Source organism: Belonocnema kinseyi, chromosome 2 (genome assembly GCF_010883055.1).
Source record: "Belonocnema kinseyi isolate 2016_QV_RU_SX_M_011 chromosome 2, B_treatae_v1, whole genome shotgun sequence".
Taxonomy (NCBI): Eukaryota; Metazoa; Arthropoda; class Insecta; order Hymenoptera; family Cynipidae; genus Belonocnema; species Belonocnema kinseyi.
Window position 1 is genome coordinate 102,775,620 of NC_046658.1, and position 21,854 is coordinate 102,797,473.

General features: G+C 27.6%; 1 protein-coding gene across 1 annotated transcript in view; it reads left to right on the top strand.

The window, feature by feature from the left end:
- Positions 1-21,854, top strand: part of LOC117166977 (endoplasmic reticulum aminopeptidase 1-like) — a 95,472-nt gene that overhangs the window by 23,551 nt on the left and 50,067 nt on the right. The gene's annotated exons all lie outside the window — the stretch shown is intronic.

A 21,854-nucleotide genomic window follows, 5' to 3' on the forward strand; every position in this document is an offset into this window, starting at 1 on the left:
TTTTATTTACAAAAAAAGTTCTTAAGTTCAAAAGAACATTCAGTGAACTGAAAAACTGTGATCGGTAATATAGGTATTTAGCTGTGTCACATGCCCTTAAGTACAAAGCTTAATCATAAAAGATGTAAAAAAAATTTCAACTATCAATTCCATCGGCATCAGCCGGTAACGTTGTACACGAAAATACGAATCCTCTAGAGCCTCGTCTAGTGGCCGCCAGGGTTTGTATTTTCGTGTACAACGTTACCGACTGATGCCGATGGAATTGATAGTTGAAATTTATTTTTACATCTTTTATTATTAAGCTCTGTACTTAAACGTAATTTTCTTTCGGCTCTTGCATTTTTCAAAGTTTGAGACCGATATTTTATGTATAAAAAAAGTTCCAACGTTCAAAAAATGTCGAGGTTCAGAAAAAAGATGAAATAATTTTCAGTGAAGTTCCTACCAAAATGCAGTACCTAAACGTACTTTATTGTACTTTAATACATTTTCCAAAGTTTCAGCTGGATATTTTATTCACAAAAAAAGTTCTTAGGTTCAAAAAAACATTCAGTGAACTGAAAAAGTGAGGTCGGTAATATAGGTATTTAGCTATATCACATGCCCTTAAGGCGGATCGTAGAAAAAAGTTTGAGAGTAGGAAAAAAGTTTTCTGTGCATTTGTTTGCCTAGAAAAATCATTTAACAAGGTGGAAAGAAATAAACTTTGGAAAGTCCTGAAAGAGCACGGAGTCAATGGATGGCTGCTACAGGCAATAAAAGCAATATATAATAGTAGCAAAGCAAGTGTAAGGGTTAATGGAAAACTCAGTGACTGGTTTGATATTATAGAAGGTGTTAGACGAGGATGCGTTATGCCCTTGTTGCTATTTATTATATTCGTGGGCAAGTGTCTAAGAGCGGCCTTCTTTGAAGAAAATTTTGTGGATCTCGAAACAGTAAGGGTACGAGGGTTAGCAGTCGCAGATGTGACCGTCCGTGAAGAAAGGGACCTGATGCGGAAAAAATCAATTTTTATTTTCTTCCGCCAATCGATAGTTTTTAACTTAGTCTTTTATTTCCAAGAATCAGAATCTTATTAAATAAATTACTTTTCTTGTTCTTAAGCTACAAACATAGGCATATTAAGCGTACGCGGATACGAAACGAGAGGCCTGCGAAAACCAGCCCCACCACTCACCACTACTGGGTAAAGTCGAAGCGGACCGATTTAACCAACTAGTAAAATCCCCCACCAAAATCTAAATTTTTTAGTAAACAAGATTAAATTTTGCAAATGAACAAATTGATTTTTAAGAATAATATAAAAATTTCAACATAAGAGTTAAATTTTTAACCAAAGAAGTGAATATTAAAAAAATTAATGTTTATGAAATTAGTTCAACTTTCAATCCAGTAGTTGAATTTTTCACCAAAACAGATACTTTTTGAACCAAACATTTAAAATTTCAACCAGATGGATGAATTTTAGCCGAAGAAATGTAATTTTCTAGCATAAAAGAGGAATCTTCAACAAAATACATCAATTTTACACCATATCCAATTTTAAAGCCACAGACGCGAATTGTGTAAAAAATAGTTAAATTTTCAAACTGAGAATATCATTTTTTAATAAAAGTTTGCTTTCTACCATATCGGTCAATTTTTATAAAGTAAGGTTAATTTTTAACTAAATGGTTGAATTTCTTATTAAAAATAGAACTTACCAACAATTAAAGTTCATTTTCAACAAAAAAGCTTCATTTTCTACCAAATTGTTAAATTTTCAAGCTAAAAATGTGGGTTTCCTTCAAAACAGTTGAATTTGCGAGGCACCAATATTAATTTTTTACTAGAATGTGTCTTCGCAAAAGAATTAATTCTTTGAAAATTATTTTAAACTTAAACCAAGCTTATAATTTACCAACAAAAAACATGAATTCTGAACGAATAATGTACAAGTTATCACTTCAACTAAAAAAGTATTTTAATTTGAAATAAAAAAAAAAACAGTTGAAGGAATTTTCAAATTAATAGTTGAAATTTCACCCAAATAAATAAAGTCTCAACTCAAATGATGAATGTTTAAAAAAAATTAATTTTCAAGAAAAGAGTTTAACATTCAACCCAAAAGATAATATTTAGGTAAGAAGAATAATAATTATCTAGAAATTTTAAAAAATACTTTAAAAAATACTTTAAAAAATGGAATCTTGAACCGAAAAATGAAGTTTTAACAAAATAGTTCGACTTTTAACCAAGTCGTTAAAATTTTAACGAAAAATATGAGTTTTTAACAAAATAGTTACATTTTCATCAAGATTATTCTACTTTTAATTAAATAGCAGAATTTGTAGCCAAAGGAGATTTTCAAACAAAAAACATAATAGGAGAGTTCGCATTTAAGCAAAAAAACGAGAAAAAAGGTAAAAAGAGGAATTTTCTTGAAACAGGGGGAAAAGGAATGAATTTTATTAAAATGGGAAAAGAGGAGTATACGAATAAGATAATGTCAGTTCAATCTCGAAAGAATATCACAGTAGTGATGATGCAAGGGATCCCACACTTGTAAGCAATGCAAGTGGAGCAAACAATGTATAGCAAGACAATGCAGATTCTGTTTTTGATTTCCATAAACTTGTTACGTTTTGTGTACAAATATTTTCACTGTTTCTAAAAATCGATAACTTATATCAAATTTATTTATCTATAAATTTGAAATATTTATAAAAGGATCATTGATCGACAAAAAATGAGTAGTGGTTTGTAAAATAATCTTTTTGAAAAGACCTTTTGGATTTTAGTAAGTTGCTCATTACACCAACTTTGGAGATCTTATTTCATGTCTCAATATTAAAGTTCTATTATAATAAAAATAAAGTTAATAGCTTCCTTCTTTATTAATTTAAGTCTTCTTTCTCATTATAGCCACTTAAAGTTTAGTAATTTTTTTATCGAATTATAGAATTTTTGGCATAGGCTTTTCTATTAATTATTTCCGAAGAAGTTGAGTATAATAAAGTGGTAGATATGACACACTAAATCCAAAAGTATCTTTTTTGCTTCAACAGTATTCAATTAATACAAAGATTTGTATCAATATAAAGGAACAAAAGGCTGTCAGATTGTTGTCATTATTTTATTGCAGATAAAATTAATACCTTTAAATTTACTGTCAGTTGATATTATTATTTCTTATCTGATGACTTCACTGTTAAATTCTCATTTATGGGAATACTAAAACATTGTGCGTGTCTTTTGTAGCAGAATATGCACCTTCTTTATGTTGAAAATTTGTCCTTTTTAGTAGAAAATTCATTTACCGGCTGGAAATTTAACTATTGGGTTGAAAATTCAATTTTTTGGTTACAAATTAATGTCTTCGTTTAAAAATTTAACTATTTTGTTATTTTTTTTCCTTTTTTTAACTGAATTCTATAAACTGAAAATGTGAAATTTGTCTTCTTTAGTCGAAAATTCTTCTTTAAGGTTACAAATTTAACTACTGGCTTGAAAATTAATTTTTCGGTTAAAGATTCATTATTATAGTTAAAAATAAATTTCATTGCTTAAAAATTTAACTATTTTGTTTAAATTTTTTGTTTTGTTAAAATGAGTTTTACAAACTTAAAATCTAATCATTTAAGATTTAGTTTAGCATTTATTTGCTTATTTACTGAAAGATTCAGATATTTAATTTAAAAATGTTTTATTTTTTTATTTTCCTTTGTAGAGGAATATTCATCTTCTTTTTCATTCATTTATGTTTTTTGATAGACATTTATTCTTTTTGGTTGCAAATTTATCTTTTTGTTTGAAAATTGGACTTGTTGTTGAAAATTCATATATTTAGTTGAAATTCTTCTTTCAGTATAAAATTCATTTTCTGGGTTGAAAATTCAAATATTGGGTTAATGTTCATTTATATCGTTCAAGATTCATTATTTTAGTTAAAAATTAATTTCTTCATAAAAAAATTTAACTATTTTGTTTAAATTGTTGTTTGTTGAAATGAATGTTTTGAATCGAAAATTTAACTCTTTCATTTTTGATTTAACATTTATTCTCTTATTTACTTCGAAATTCTGCTATTTGGTTTAAAATTTTTGTATTTTGTTGAAACTTTTCTTTGTAGCAGAGTATTCATCTTTTTTATTAATTTATGTCTTTTAATAGAAATTTAATTTGTAATTTGAAAATTGAACTTTGTTATTGAAAATTCATCTATTTTGTTGAAAATTTGTATGTTTTAGTCGGAAATTTACCTTTTAGGTTGATAATTCATTAATTGGTTTAAAAAATTAATTTTTCGGTTGAATTTTCATTATTTCAGTTAAAAATTAAACTATTTTTTTAAATATTCGTTTTTTCATACAAATTAATATTTCAAACTGAAAATTAAACTATTCCATATTTGGTGCACCATATATCTTCTTATTTATTTGAAAACTCACCAATTTGTTAAAAAATTTGTCTATTTATCTGAAACCTTGTCTTTGGGACAGTATTAAATTTATCTTCTTTGTGACTAGCGCATCTTTTTCGTTAAAAAATAAATTCTTTGTTGGGAAATATTTTGTATTGAAAATTTATTTTTTGAACCGAAAATTTAACTATTCTATTTTTTGTCGAAAATTTAGCTTTCTTAATAGACATTAAATCTTTTTCGTTGGAAATTCTTTTTTTTTTTTTTGAAAATTGAACTATGTTTTTAAAATTCCTTTATTACACTATTTTCTTGAAAAATTACCCTCTTTGCTATGCCTTAAATAGGTAACGTATATTTTGTGAACGAGCCTTGGTCAGGGATACGTTATCAGATAAAATCTACTCATATTTAAGCTGTTTTATCCTTTTTATTTTCACCTATATTATGAGGGACAGCATAGTTTTTTTGTAAAACTGACCGAATTTTCTGTAGCTTCCAGAATTTTCGGCAATTTTACAAATTCGCGGATACTTATAGTAAAATTCACAAACTTTCATTATTAAAGCTAAGAATTTAAAGATATCAACTTTCGAGAAAAATCAAGTAAATATTACAGAAAATATCCGTAAATTTATAAATTCAATGAAAATTCTTTAAAATCTGGAGAAAATTAGGCAATCCTTACAGAAAACTAGGCTATCCATATTTTAACTTAAATTCCTGTAAGTTTAGAGGAGTTTTTTCTGCCTTTATCTTTTAGCACCCTCTACATCTAGAAGGAACGAGTACATTAATTGAGGAGAACAACTCAATGTAGGGGGGTTTATGTGGAGTCAGAGGTCTGTAAATTCAATTAAATCCGGGTACAAGAAGACTCGGATTGGTCAATTAAGCAGTATCAACTGAGGTTGAATCCGTAATTACCGACTTCTCAGACTCTTCTCAGATTTAAACCAGAAATAAAACTTCTCTTCGAAGTACCTTCCGGAACCCAGTGATGGCGCCATCATACAGTTGAAAACTTAAATCTCATACATTATTCAATATTTTGCCATAAATTTTATTTTATTTAAAAAATTTTTTTTAGAGACAGGTATTGATTAGGAGGCTAAATATTCAGTTTTATCAGCTTAATAGAGTTTAATAAATCTGTGAAATTAATTTGTTTGGTAAAACGTAAGAAATATTTTTTTCTGCTAAACATAAATGAAGATTTATTATTTGTTTATATTAATTATTTATGATAATGCTCAGCATTACGCTTGAAAATTAATATTTTTGGTATGAAAATTCAACCATTTGGTTAAAAATCATATATTTTGTTATAAATTTAACTGTTTTAGTAGAAAAACCTATCATTTGGTTAAAAAGTAACTTTTATTGAAGCTCCATCTTTTTGGATTGGAAATTCAACCATTCTGTTAAAAATTAATCTTTTAGGTTTAAAATTCCATTATTTCGTAATAAAGTCATCTGTTTTGTTTAAAATGCAATATTTTAATTTAAAATGTTATGAATTTAAAGCGAATAAAGTGGTAGAAAAGTACTGTGTCCGAAACTAAAAACACTTTAGGCTCTGATGCTTAACATTGTTCCCTGGATTTCAAAATGAAGTCTAAAATATAAATAAATTTTACTGAATTTTGTCAAACCGATTTGAAGTTATAACAATTCGCTTGCCGAAATATATTGTGTACTTTATTTACTTTAAATAATTCCGATTTATTTTTAAACTAAGTTTTTCTGAATGACTATCTTAGTTATTTGGATGTTTACATGATAAAATACGGGAAGTAAAAGAGGAACTTTTTAGGTAACTTAAGGTTACTTTATCTATTGATTGTAACTATTTCTAGTTACATGTTACGTGACATTAACTATTTACTTTTTTCGCTAAGTAATGTAACTGTAACGAGTAACTCAAAAAAGTATCTTACCCAAGACTGATATTGTTCATTTGAGCTAAAATTTATACTACATAGTTTTTTCTTACAAAAAAATATATATTTTTGCGAACATCTTCAATTTTCAAAATTTTAATTTTTTGGACTATCACGGAATTAGGCAGGGTGTCCAAGAACTTTATTTTCAGAATTCCCTGATTTTTCTTTGACTAATTTTTCATTTTCCTTGATCATTAATAATTAAATACCAGAATTTTAAACTTGTAATACTTTTAATATAAAATCTTTTATAATCGGAATAAAACAGTATTTCAGATAGAAATTCCAAATTTATTTTTTTATTTTTTTTCAAACAAGAAATGTATTTGCTACTATAAAAAATGGCTTCTTAATAAAGTACATGAATTACATGAATACATGAATAGTTGAATTTTCCACCAAAAAGATAATTTCCCAACATAAAGTGTCATAGTTTATATATTTAGCGTAAAAGATCAAATTTATTATACCAAAAGAAAAAGAATTTTAAACCCAAAAAGACAAGTTTTCAACATTTAAAGATTTTTCACTCAAGAAAGAAATAAAATCTCATCTAGATTGCTAAACCTCTAAGCCAAAAGACGAACTTTTCCACAAAAATTGAATTTTCAAACAAAAAAATGATTTCTTAACAAAGTGAATCAACCAAATCTTTCCAACAAAATAATTGAATACTCAAGCAAAAAAGAATAATTTGTAACCAAAAAGTTGCATTTTCATACAAATAGTTGAATTTTCTGTTTAAAAAAATTTCAGTTAACTTTTCACGTTCGACATATGAACTTTTAATCAAGAAATAAGTTGATACGAAAAAAAATTGAGTTTTTAATTCAAAGCGACGTATTTTTAACGAAAAAGGATGAATTTTAAACAAAATTGTTAAATTTTCTACCAAATAGTTGAATTTTTATCCGAAAAAGATCAAATTTGTCTTAAAATAGATGAATTTTTATTTTTAAAAAAATTACAGATATAGTTAAACTTTCATCCAAAAAAGATTTTACTTCATTTTTAAATACTAAAATATAAGTTTTAAACAAAAAGTAAACTTTCCACGAAGTATTTAAAATTTCAAAAAAACAGTAGAGTTTTCAACCAAAATTATGACTTTTTCACAAAATAGTTTAATCTTCAAGCAAACAGTTTCTTTTTTATCCAAGATGGCTGAAGTTTTTCTAAACAAAGATGAATTTTTAATTGAAAAAAGTAAAAAAATAAACTAAAGTTGAATTTACAGCCAGAAACGATTATAGTTCTCTTTTTAACACCAACATATCAAATTTAAACAAAAAGTAAATTTTCTAGAAAATAGTTACATTTTCAGCAAAACAGTTGCATTTTTATCCAAGAAAGATGAGATATTTCAAGTAAAAAAGATGAAATTTTTAATCAAGAAGACAAATTTTCAGAAAAAAAATAGTTTTCATCTAAAAAAGATATTAATTGACTTACCAGCAATAAATTCTTAATTTTTAACAAAAGTTTATTATTCGACGAAAAGAGTTGAATTTTTAACGAAATAATAAAATTCATAACTAAAAAGGTAATCTTAAGGAGAAATTGCTTCAAATTTGCCAAAATTACGTACATGAGTGAAGGTCACCCTCCCCGTTACAGTAAAAAATCCTAACAAGATTTCGGGACCCCCCTCCCCCCCCCTCTTGAACTGGTATGTAATTTAAATACGGTCCCTTGATTGAACATTCTGTCAAATCTGCAGGAAATTGGGTATAAGGTTAACAGACAAGCTATGCTGCCCCTATTTTAACTTAAATTCCTGTAAGTTCGATTCTTGATTTTACTTTCAGGAATTATGCTGATTAACTTGATTATTAGTCGTTAATTAGGATTTTAAATCTGATTTTAATCTCGTTTAAATTTCTTCAATTTTAATTTTTTTCTGGCTGTAGCTTTTTGCACCCTCTACATCTAGCAGGAACGAGTGCATTAATTGAGTAGAACAACTCAGTGTAGGGTGGTTTATGTGGAGTCAGAGCTCTGTAAATTCAATTAAACCCGGGTACAATAACATTTGACTCGATCAATTAAACAATATCAACTGAGGTAGAATCCGAAACTACCGGCTACCTGGCTCTACTCAGATTCAAACCAGAAATGAAACTTCTCTTCGAAGTACCTCCTGGAACACAGTGATGGCGCCATCGCACAGTTAAAAACTGAAATCTCATAAATCCTGCAACAGCAGGAATATTTTTGAGTAGGGTTCACAAAAAAGTGTGATTTTTAATTTTCTGATCAATTTCTTTTATTTTAGAAAAAAATCTTAGAAATAAGCTAGACCATTTTAGGTCTGAAAATGACTTTTTTTAGTTTTTAGTTTTTTACATTCTCATTCTAATGAGGTTTTATGTGAAATTTAACCAATCGTTCGGTTTTTATCCATCGATTTTTTTTTAATAAAAAATTCCATTTTCCACTAGAACTAAAAAAGAGATGAAAAAAATGTTAAGAAGCATAAAAGAATGAACAAATTTGGTGAAAACCATTTTTTGATAAGGGGCCCTCTCTTAGACCCCTCCTCATCACTGTAGCAAACCGTAACAAATATTTCTACCCCCTCCTTCCCCCCGTCTTACTGTTCGTAATTTATAGTTATATTTAAAAAAAATTTAATTAAATTATTTATTTATTTTAAGCAAAGAAGTGTATTTTCTACTATACAAGATGACCGTTTTAAAAAAGTATTTGAATTTTCAACAAAATAATTAAATTTTTAACATAATAGTTTAATTTTCATCCTGAAAAGATAAATTCCCAACAAAAAAGTGTCATAATTTATATTTAAAAAAAAACTGAATTTTAAAACCAAAAATACGAATTTTCAACAAAAAAAGATTTATCCCTAAAAAAAGAAAGAAAAATTTATCTAAATTGTTGAACCTTAAAGCCAGAAGACAAATTTTCTCTTTAAAAATTGAATTTTCAAACAGAAAATATGTCTTTTTAGCAAAACATTAATTTTCCACGAATGTGGTGCATTTTTACCCAGCAAAAATGAACTAAAAAAAGATAAATCTTAAAAAAATGGAAAAGTTACATTTTCAGTTAACTTTAGTAGTTAAAGTTTTACTCAAGTAGTTAAATTTTATATTAAAAAATAATAATTTTTAACAAAATAATAAAAATTTCACATATTTTCTTAACAAACTATTCAACTAAATATATTAAATAAATTTTCAAAGAAAAAACAGATGAATTTTGATTTAAAACCAAAAAAAAACTAATTTTCAAAAAGAATTCTGGAATTATTTCCGAAGAAGATTCCATTTAATGTTTCAAGATCAAAATATGAATTGTCAGCCGAAATTAAGTTTCTACAAAAACAATTAAATTTCCAATCCAAAAAGACGAATTTGTTCAACCAAAAAGGATAAATTTTCAGCAAAATAGTTGAATTATCTACCAAATAGTTTCATTTTTGTCCAAGAAAGATGAAATTTTTGCTAAAACAGAGACAAGAATCTTTTTTAACGTTGCACTTCCATCCAGAAAAGATTTCAGTACCTTTCTCAACACCAAACTAAACATTTTAAAAAAAAGTTAATTTTCTACGAAATTGTTAAATTCTCAACGAAACAGCAGAACTTTCAATCAAAAAGGATGCCTTTTTAACAAAATTTTGGAATTTTCCATCAAATGGTTGTATTTTCATCCAAGAAAGATGTAATTTCTGTCAAAGCAGGTGAATTTTCTAATCAAGAAGACAATCTTTCAAAAAAGAATTGAATTTTCAAACGAGCAGTTGCATTTTTATTTAAGTAAGATGAAATTCTTTCTGAAACAGATGAATTAAAAAAAAACTTAAAAAATAATAGTTAAATTTTCATTCGAAGCAAATTCCAGTTCACTTTTCATTTTCAGCACCAGAATATGAAGTGTAGACAATAAGTTAATTTTCTGCTAAATAGTAGAATTTTTAACCAAAAAGTAAGACTTTTTAACAAGATTGTTATATTTTCAACTAAAAAGTTGCATTTTCTTCCATGTAAAATAAAATTTGTACGAAAACAGGTGAATTTTCAAATCAAAAAGATAAATTTCAAAAAAAAAAAGTTAAATCTTTATCCAAAAAGATTTCAGTTGACTTTTCAACAGAAAAATCCGAATTTTAAATAAAGAGTAAATTTTCTAGGAAATAGTTGAATTTTTAACAAAACAAATGTATTCTTATCTAAGTGAGACGCAATACTCCTACTAAAAAGGAATAATTTTTAAATCAAAAAGACAAATTTTCAGAAAAAATAGTTTTCACCAAACAATATTTTAGTTGACTTACCAGCAACAATATATGAATTTTAAACAAAAAGTTAATGTTCCACGAAAACAGATTTGCAAAAATTTTGTACATGAGTACCTAATCCTTGAATACCTTCGGCTGTTACGTAATTTAAGTATGGTCCCTAAGTTACGTAGTTTTCATTTTAACCGTGAGAAAATCCTATTAAAAATAAAAAATTCCATTTTCCGGTAAAACTATACAAGATACATAAAAACTGTTCGGAAACAAAATTTTCCATATCAAACATTTTGTCAAAAACCATTTTTGCATAAGTTACATATGTAATTCTTGTTTTATTCAGCATAAATGCTATTAAAAATAAAAAATTCCATTTTTCGGCAAAGTTATATAAGATACGAAAAAATGGAGACACAAAAATTGTTTGTCCAGAAAAGGTCTACAAATTTGTTTATAATTATTTTTGTATTGGACGCGTGGTTTTTATTTTGATGGGAAAAAATGACATTAAATAAACATTACAATTTTTGTAAAAACGGCATAAGATAAGACAAAAATTAGTATACCTAAATTTTTCACTAATAAAAGTCGAAAAATTTTTTACAGATTAAATTTTGATGGAACGTGTAGTTTTGTATTTCAATCATAAAAAATAACATCTAAAAACATTTACATTTTTGAAGAAAGATACCAGGAACGAAAAAAATTAATATATAAAAGTTTTTCACCGAAACAAGATCAACAAATCTGTTATAAATGAGTTTTTGATAGGACGCATATTCTTTATCTTAATTATATAAAATAACCTTAAAATAAAAAATAAATTTGTTAGAAAAATGATACAAGGTACAATAAAATTTTAATCAACAAAATTTTTCACCTGATTTATATCTGCCAATGTGTTTTAAACATTTTTTGATAGGGCGCGAACTCTTTTAAATTATAAAAACGGGAAAATGTAAATACAGTTAACGTTTGCCTGTATCACCACAAGCCAAAGTGAAAAAAAAATAATTTCATTTTCAAAACCCTTGTAAAATCGATTTTCACATAACCCACAATTAATAAATTTAATCCAGCTCTTAAAACAATTCTAGAATAACTGAACATAACTCGATTACAACTCTCAAAATTATTTATCCATGTTAGAAGAGAAACACGCGTGCCATATCCGAGATTTTTTTCTGTTTTGATCTCAAGATATTTTCAATAAAAATATTAAATTATTATTAATTGAAAAACAGTGTGTTTCATAAATTTTTATGCATTTTTTCAAAACTACTAATTTCAGACAAAAAACACTAAAGTAACATAAAGTTGATCATAATCGTAAGTTTAATTTTTGAAGTTATATGATTTTTATTTAAAAGAATATTTCTAGTGAACAACGCTAACATACGCACTGAAAGAAATGGTTAGTTGGGCCAAATATTTAGTTTGTTAAATATGGTACTGCTGTTTTGTTAGCTGAGACAACCATTTACTTAGATGCTGGTACTATCTAAATAGTCAGTGCAACTAATGGATTTATTGCATTAACTAATGAAATAACAGGAACAACTAATAACATAGCAGTGCCATATCCTACTAACTAAATAGTTGGCTTAACTAAACATTTTTTCATTGCGTCAAACTTTAATGATTTTTTAATAAAAGACTTTTTATTAGACTTTTTAGGTAACAGTTTAACATATCGTACATTTTTATAAAATTGTGAACCTTTTTTGAAATCTACAACCGTTTCCGGTGAAAAAATAAGCATAATTTCAAATTTTTAACCATTTTTTTATCATCAAAACCCCAATGGTTTCTCGCTACAAATGACGATTTCCGATGTAAAAGGCCAACATTATCGGCAGTTTCGTAATTTAGTATATTTTCTTTTGAAAGTTTTAAGTGTAATTTTTTTTTGCACATATCAATTTCCTAAGGAAAACGCTAAAATAAACGAAAATTGTTAAAAGATTCAAAATGATAACGCAGAAAAAACAAGGGATAAGCTTTACGTCGATTTCCGATGAAAGATTCGCTGCAACAAAAATTAACTTTACAGGATAAATTTCAACCAAATATCGGTTAAACTTTCTTTTTTTCCATAACAACACATATGTTTTAAGAAACGCGAAGTTGTCTGAATAAAACTTTATCCCTCTAAAAAATTTCCTGCAACAAATTTTATCATTACGTTATTCTGTGAAAAGTTGAAATGTTAAAATGTCAATGTTAAAATTTTAAAAGTTAAATTGTTATATCTTTATCTAAATCAGTTTAAGAATTTAAGTATTCTTTCAAATTTAATTATTTTTTAAGAAAATTTCAATTTCCGATAGAAAACACCGACACAATCCAAAATCTATCAAGCTGGTAAATTTTATCATTGAAAATAAAAATCATTGGTTTTAAATCCAATTATTTTTTTAAAATAATATTTTCAGTAATTTTAGATGAAAAATATTAACTTGAGATAACAAAAAATTTATTAAAGTTGTGAAACATCTTTTAAACTTGCTGTGTTATTACTTAAATCAATAATTTAAGTGAAAATGTTAACATAATTTAAAATTGTTTTAAAATTATAAATCTTGCAAATTTGTAATGGTTTATAGTAAATAACGTGTCCATAATCTAAAATAGTTCGAAAACTTTTTGCTGTAAAATCCAATGAATTTTCATGAAATAGAAAGTGAAATAAGAATTTTTCAAGATAGCCAAAAATATATACTTTGAAGAAGAATAACAACTTTCAATAATTTTAGGTTATTTTGACAATTTACACGCTAGAAATAAATATTTTTGTTTAAAAATCATCAGATTTTACAAAAATTTCCTAATTTTTTAACATTTTTCAGTTAAGTTGGCGTTTATCATAGATAATTTGTATTTTTAAACAGAAATTATTGTAGTTTGAACAGACTTTAGAATTGTTTAACAATGTCGAATTATAGTCACAACTTATCAACAATTTTATGTTATTGTATTTTTAAGAAGATTCACAACTTTTAACAATTATATGTCATATTGTCGTTTTACACTCTGAAAGTCGGTATTTTTAGTGAAGTTTATCTTTTTCACAGGAAATATCGATATAAATTTCAAAGAAGATTTATAATTTTGGAATAATTTACAGTTATCTTAACATTTTTCACCAGAAATCGGTTATTTAAAAACTTAATATTAATCGAAGATTTACTATGTTACAATATTTTTTATGTTTCATTTGTGCTTTTCGTTCAAATATTATTATTTTTTATTCAAATAACTATACGATTTTTCAAATTATCTATATTTTTGCAGATATAATTCATTCAATAAATTCACTACTTATGTACAATTTTTTGTTTTATTGGCATTTTGTACTGGCAATAAGTACATTTAATATGAATAAAATCAATGAATTTCAAAGAAGATAACATTTTTGAAAAAATTTAGCGTATGCTAACATTTTTTCACGGAATATACGTTATTTTAATTAAAATAAAATTAGGCTTGAAAGAATATTTTCAATCTTAAACCATTTTTTGTTGTGATATATTAGTGTTTTTCTGCTAAAATTGATATTGTTAATAAAAAATCATTAGATTTCAAAAGAATATTCATACCATATTTCAATAATAATCGAGTTTGTTACCGGTTTTTACAGAAAAACGGTTATTTAAAAAAATCATCTAAATTAAAAAACTAAACTTACTATTTTAAACGATTTGAGGTTCTGTTCACATTATTTTTCATAAAATATATTTTTCGTCGGAAATTAATATTTTTTATTAAAAATTCAAGGGTTAAATTGTCTATACTAGAAAATGATATATTAATTATGATGTTAAGATATCAATGGTCGAAAACATTGTCCTTGCTTTTCTTTTTAAATATTGTAAAGAATAGATACTTGAAACAAAAATTAGTTATAAATACTAATTCTAGATTTTAATTTTAAAATTTCGTGACAACCAAAATAATAAAAGCGCGCGTTGTGCACCTCTTTCTTTCCCAGTACTTTTAAATCTCCTAAAATCCTTTACAATCCCTGTAAATCTTGAAAATATTTTACAATATTTTAAAAACTCTTTTTTAAAAATTGCCTAGAACCGGACCGGTTGGTAAATCCCAGTCCGCTCCTGGTGATAACAGAGGTCGCGAAAAGAATTGCAGAATCGTTCGAGGAGATGGCGCCATGCTGCAAATAACCACCCCCTGCAGCAAGGGGAGGAAAAACCCCCCTCGTGAATTGGGGCCGACGAGCTTTGGATTCGTCGCCATTTCTGCCCGACATCGCGGTATAACCCACGCTATCCGAAATGCCAATAAAATGCCAAGACACGTCGCGGCGCGCGACCTGGAGCTCGTCCGGAGCCTGGTGAGCCGGAACTGAATGAAGTGTTTACCGGGTGTCGACTTTTTGTTGTTCTTGAGAACCGCGAACCCGGAAGTGCCACTCGTTCCCGACTCGCGGTTTACTCTCTCTCAGATCTCACTCTCGCACTCACTCTCTCACACTCACACTCTCACACTCACTCTCTCACACTCTCTCCGTTCGCGTGATCGCCTCCTTCGACCTTCGCTTCATCGCCACTTCGTGTTCCCGCGTCCCCCAGGAGGCACGGATCAACGCGAATTCTGGCTGAACAGAGAGAACCCCTCATTAAGATCTCGTATGCCTCGACCGACGGCGAGGTAAAGGGATTCGTCCATAGAAGACCGCCACCTAGTCGGTTCGCGATGAGCGAACAGGATGTCGATGATGTCGCCTTTTTGACAGGTAAATTAATGAATGAAGGTCCTCGTTATGAGTAATTTGTACTTGAGAAGTAGTTAGTGGTGAGACCTTAAGGCACTTCCTGGGGCTTGATTTTTAGTCCATGTATTAAAAATGACAACTTTTCTCCTACAATTATGAAATTTTTTATTTCAAGTTTTAACGACATAATCTAAAGGGCTAAATACAATCCTTTGAAGAGAGATTTTTCGGAAAATGATCTTTTTTTTTTTTAATTAATTAAAAATATGATGAATTTTATGCGCCTGGGAAGAAGCAAACCGCCAGCGTGAGTGTACCCATGGTGAAGCGATGGCACGGATATACGGTTCACCATGGGTACACTCACGGTGGCGTTTTGCTCCTTCCCAGGCGCATAAAATGTATCATATTTTCAATTATTAAAAAAAAAAAAAAACAAGACCATTTTTTGAAACCCCCGTCTTTGAGGGATTGTATTTAGACCTTTCGGTTATGTGATTAAAATATGACATCACACAAATCATACTTGTTGGAGAAAGGTTGTCATTTGTCGTACATTGACGAAAAAGCAAGCCCTCAGAAGCGCCTTAAGATCATATGGCAGACATGTGACAAATTTTTTTAAACGAACCTCTTTCTTTTTTCTACATTCGTCTGGTATGAAAATTTTTTCGAGCTCTTAGTTTCTGATCAAGATAGTTTAATAATTGGTCACATGAGAGTGTACTACATGCTCTTAAAAGCTGTGTTTCATTTTTATATGAGGTTTTATGAAGGAACTGCAAATATTTGACAATCAGACTGACAACTATACGTTTTCAAAACACATAGCTTGTTATTATAAGATGTCAATTGATGGCAACTTTTGAATCCTACTTTAGGATAAAAATTATTATTAACATATAATGTGAATTATTCAAAATTTTATAAATGATTTTGCATATCTGAGTTAGGTTACCATTGTAATCTTAGGTCTTTTCATTTACCTGAAATGAAAGTAATTCCAGTATTAGAAAAGTTATTTAAAATCCCATTTAGAGCTTAAGCCCTTAAGGTAGAAAATTTAGAAGATAAATACAAATAGAGCATCTTTAAAATTATTATCATACAATGCCATGTGATTAAATTAAATGCATAATATTTAAGTTGAAGTTGTGATAATAACATGGTCACAAAAAGCCTTTTCTTAAAGTGAAAACGCTCCTCAAATCTTTCAAAATGCGAGTCAAAGAATGAAGTTTTTTTTACCTCTAAAACAACTAGTTGGGATGATCATAAGTTCTATCTAAAAATTGAGTAACTAAAAACAGCAAAAAAGTCGAAAAATGTTCGTCATCTTTTAATGAATTCTTTTATTCATTACCAAAAATAACTCAGAAATTATTGGGACCATAATAATAAATTTCTATTAGAGTTATAAGAAAAATTAAGACAATTTTTTTCAACAAGTTTCTGAAGTCTATAGGCATTTGAAAATTATAACTTTGTTGTAATAATTAAAGAGTTCTATTCTGCATGATATTGTTAAATAATATAACCAGCAGACCATTTTCCTTGGTTCCTGATGTACCTAAAAATGAGTGAAATTTAAAAAAATTTTAATGCCAACAAAATAAGCTCAAAAAAACGTTATTTTTCATATTTTTACTAAAAAATTGATACTTTTTCGCTCCAATAGGTCTCAAAGAATTTGCCAAAATTTTGTGACTAAATTTTTAATTTCTAATAAACAATTTTAAAGTAAAAATTTTTTTTTAGATTTACATCTACACCTTTTGTTGACATCTCATTATCATAAAGTTGATGATCATAAAGTTGAAAATGATTGAAAACAAGAATCATAAGGTTTTCGTGTTTAACATAATTTTCTTAAGATGTTAATTAACAAATATGTTAAATATTTGAAAACATTTTTATATTTTTTTTCGTATTGTCATAATTATTCACTTTATAATAGTAAATTATCAACAAAAGTTGTAGATGTATACCTGAAACATAGTTTTTACTTAAAAATTGTTTAGATACGATAAGCTTGTTTCAAGAAAAATGGATTTTGGCGCGAAGATAGCTATGAAATTTCTAGAAAACTTGTTGAACATTCATTAGAACTGAAATATATAGTTAAGGGACTTCTATACTTTTTTCGATCTTTAAGAGACGAAAAATATCAATTTGTTCCTAAAAATATTTAAATTTTAAGATTTTTTCGGCTAATTTTCTTGGCTTTTTGACAATTGAAAAATATTAATAAATATTTAGATACATGAAAAAAAAGGAAAACAGTTTGTTGGTAATATTATGCTTAACAAAATTGTATCGAATGGAAATCTCTAATTATTACAAAAAAGCAATAATGTTTAATTATATAGAGATGTCAAAAACTAAATATAATTATTTTCTTACATATCTCTAATAGATTTCCTAAAGGATGGTGCAATCATTTTTAGGTAGTTGTGTCAAAAATCAGATCGCTGAAAAAAATTATTGTTCTATTATTTCAAGATTAAAAATAATATTGCTAGCGATTGCGTTAAAATTTTCTTTTTAATTATTTTTAGAACGTTTCTTGCAATTGAACTTTTTTCTTACTATCGCTTCTTACCAATTTTTGAAAAATCGTTGAATTTTAATATAAGAAGACTATTTTTTCGAGGAAAAATTTATATAAAAATTTAAAGTTTCCAATCTTGAAAGACAAATTTTCTGTCACTGATATCGGTAAAAAAATTGTGTAAGAAACCATTTTTTAATGAATAACGAATTTTGGAGATTATACACTTATTTTCCAAATTTTAAATGGTAGTGTTGTGCGGAATTTTTTTTCCGAAAAAGTTAGGCATGGTTTCTTAAAATTCAACCATTTTTTTAAATGGCAAGAAGCGACAGTAAGAAGAAGTTGAGTTGCAAAAATTATTGATTTAATCATTATTTTTCGTAAATTTTTAACGTCTTCTTTTTAAAATCATACAAAACTTATTTTTCCGAAGACCTGATTTTCGGCAGAACTGCCTCATCTAAAAAGGGGCCCGTAGCCCGTGTAGAAACTATGACCGGGTTCGGGCCGGATTTCGGCAGGGTTGCCCTGCTTGTATCCGGAATCTGGTCAGGCTGCCCGGTCGGATTCTGTATGGTTTCGTCACGCTGCGCTGATCGGATCTCGGCCGGCTTACCCGATCGGATCCCGGATACAAATAGGGTAAACCGGTCGGAATCCGACCGGTTTTTGACTGGGCTCCTCGATCGCATTTTACTGGAGCCTTTTTACCACAGCGAACATATTCTACCAACTGCTAGAGATAAAAATCTTTGTCAGCACTTATTTCCACCTGTAAAAAGATGTTGGAATTTCAATTCAAGAACTGCATTCATAATAATAAATATAATGACTTAAAATATTGATTCAATGTAAGTACTATAATATAGGTTATGATTCTTATGTTTCTGTAAGAAATTTCATTGTAAGAAATTAAAGTTAAATTGCATAACAAATTTACCTTAAGCGTAACTTAGTTTGTATAGGTTTTTTTAAAAGAGATAAAATAAATTTTAGGGGTTTCACATGACATCCTAACCTGTGAAACCGTTTTAGAAAATTGATTTAACATTAACGTTGAAGAATATTAATCAGCTTACTTATTAACAAAATAATTCACTCACCTTTATAAATAATCTGCTTGCTCCAGAAAATTGGATACAATTTTGTGAAATTTAACAAATTTCTTAACGGATAACCTGGCGTCCACCGACGTTTTACTGCGTTTTTAGCATTAAAGACTCCGGAAGTCACCAAATCGTTATTACGTGCAAGCATTATAACGTAATTCAAAACCTCGTTCGGAAAAAGTTATTTCTCACAGAGAACCAAAAGTGGCAGACCATATAATTAAAATTAGTTTAATTTTTCTTTCATAATTGATAAAAAAACACCTAAAACACAAAAAAATTGGTCTTTCGCCTGTCAGATATTTACAAACGACCCACTTACGGCAGTTGTTTGTTGATATTTCTTAAGATGTTTTTAAGATTATGATACTTCTATTAGGCACCATTTTTGGCCAGACTGGGTCCCGGCGGGTGCTCGGTCAGATCCCGACCGGGCAATTAACAAAATAGTATCCCGGTTTGACCCGGTCAGATTCTGGCCAGAAACCTTCTTCTGGTCGGGTCAAACCGGGCTATTTTTACACGAGAGAGCTGAAAAATTTTTAAATTATACATGTTTTATATTAGTGCGATTTTCGGGAAATTAGTATTTTTAAATACTGAGAATTTTAGCATAAAATTGTAAATATACAAAGGAAACCTTAAATTTTCAAAATTTTTGGCTGTTCTACTTTTTGTTACCGTAAACAAGAATTTTTAATCCGAAATTATCATGAAGAGTCCCAATTTTTAATAATTTTCGTTCATGTTAGTTAGCGTTAAACACCGAAAAATTATATTTTCTCGAATTTAAACATTATTATATTGTAAATCTTACAAATTTTTCAACCATCACTTACGTTTTTTGGATTCGTTAACGTTTTTACCGTAAATTAACATTTTCAAGCCAAAATCATTAAACTGTAAAGTATCATAGTTTCTAAACAATTTCTGGTTATGTTAATGCTTTGCATAAAAGAAAAGTATTTTAAAAGAAAATTGATTATACTTCGAACAAACTTTTCAGTTTGTAAACAATATGCAAAATTATAGAACAGTATTCATCTAAAATATGACTCAAATAGTATAGAGAAAAAGATCAACAAATATATATAAAATTTACTTGTAGTATTTTTTAAATAACGTGATATTGGACTATTTTTAGCCGTTAAAAAGAGATGGAAATACTGAAGGTCGCATTAAATATTTTAACACACTTTACAAATATATAAGATCATACTCAAATTTATTGTCAAATAATATGAATTTTTCGGAGGCATATTTTTCTATTATCGCTGACCATTTCGAATATTATTATTCTTTTCAAGATAACGGCTTTTCACGGTGCGGCTCTACCAAATTTAAAGTTACAAATAAATTGGATTTTTTATTTTTTATTGGAATATGGCATCCCAAAAACATTTAAAGATCAAAATTAAAATAATCAGTCGTAGGAATGTTTAAAAAGTCGATACTTGTTGTTAATTAGTAAAAAATAAAGAAATGTTCATAAAGTTTTTAATAAATATCGGTCAACATATTCTTAACAACCTTTTTCTTTTAATTTAATTGTATGTTACCTCCAGAACATTTTTAAATGAAAACAATGAAGCATGTGTTTTTAAATCCATTTTTTAATTTAATTACTACATTTTCATAACAGTAATTTTTTCAGAAAACATCCCTCCGATTACACGAATAGAGATTTTTTAAAAAAGACTCATCTGGTTATTTTTATTTGCATTTAAATATGTTCTTTCGATGTGATATCGCTATAAGCAATAAAAGAATCCCATTTACTTGAAACTTTCATTTAAACTTTATTCAATCGCACAAAAAAAGTTTTTTACTTTTCTTGGGGAAAAGTCTGCAGAAGTAAATAACCTTAAACGACAAAAAGTAAGAATAACATTTTTTCGATGCGATATAATATATTAAAGAATGAAGAAAATAATTTGTACAAAAAGTTGCAATAAAAAGGTTTTTCGTTTGTTTATTTTTTCATGCTAGTTGTTTTAGTTTGACTTCGCTTTAACAATTTTGATTTATTTATTAACTTTTAATCTGTTGTCTCCTTTATTTTACAAAATTTATTTACAAATTTTTTCGCCTCTAAATTTTACATTGATCTCATTTATATTCACTCTTAAAAAAGCTGAAAAGATGTTTAATATTATATAAAATTTCTTAGCATTACTCAGTCCATATTTTAATCTTAATTTTATTTATTTTTTTTTATTTCTTGGTAAAGATTGTCATTTTTTAACTTCTGAGGTTTTTGAATTTCTTTCAATTTTCATTCATATCTATTCAGGTAAATAATCTTAAAAAATTGTATTTGATAAAAGCTGAAAAAGGGGTTAATAGTACGAGAAATTACTTCAAATCAGTCAGTCCTTATTCACTTTTTTAATTTCATTTAATTATATTTTTGTATTCCTTCGCAAAGGTTGTATTTTATATTCTTTAACTTCTAAGTTTCTTAAATGATTAAAAAAAATTATTTTGTTTAATTTTTTAAATACGAATTTAAAATCCTAAAAACTTATTTTTGAAGATTTATACTTTTATTCTTATTATAAACAAAGTTTTCTCTTTATTTCATACATTTTCAAATTAATCTTGAAAATATTTATTTTTAACAAATCTGAAAAATAGGTTAAATTTATGGAATTTATTTTTCGCCGAGGGGAAGTGAGTGAAGGAAAATGAGAGTGGGGAAGTAAGGGAAGGGGAAGCAATTACACTTCCCCTCCTTCCTTCCTTCACCTCACTGCCCTGCCCGGCCCAGCCCAACACTTCCTTCGTTTCCCCTGCCCTCCCACTACCTCCTATCACTTCACAGTTCCGTACTTATTTACCATA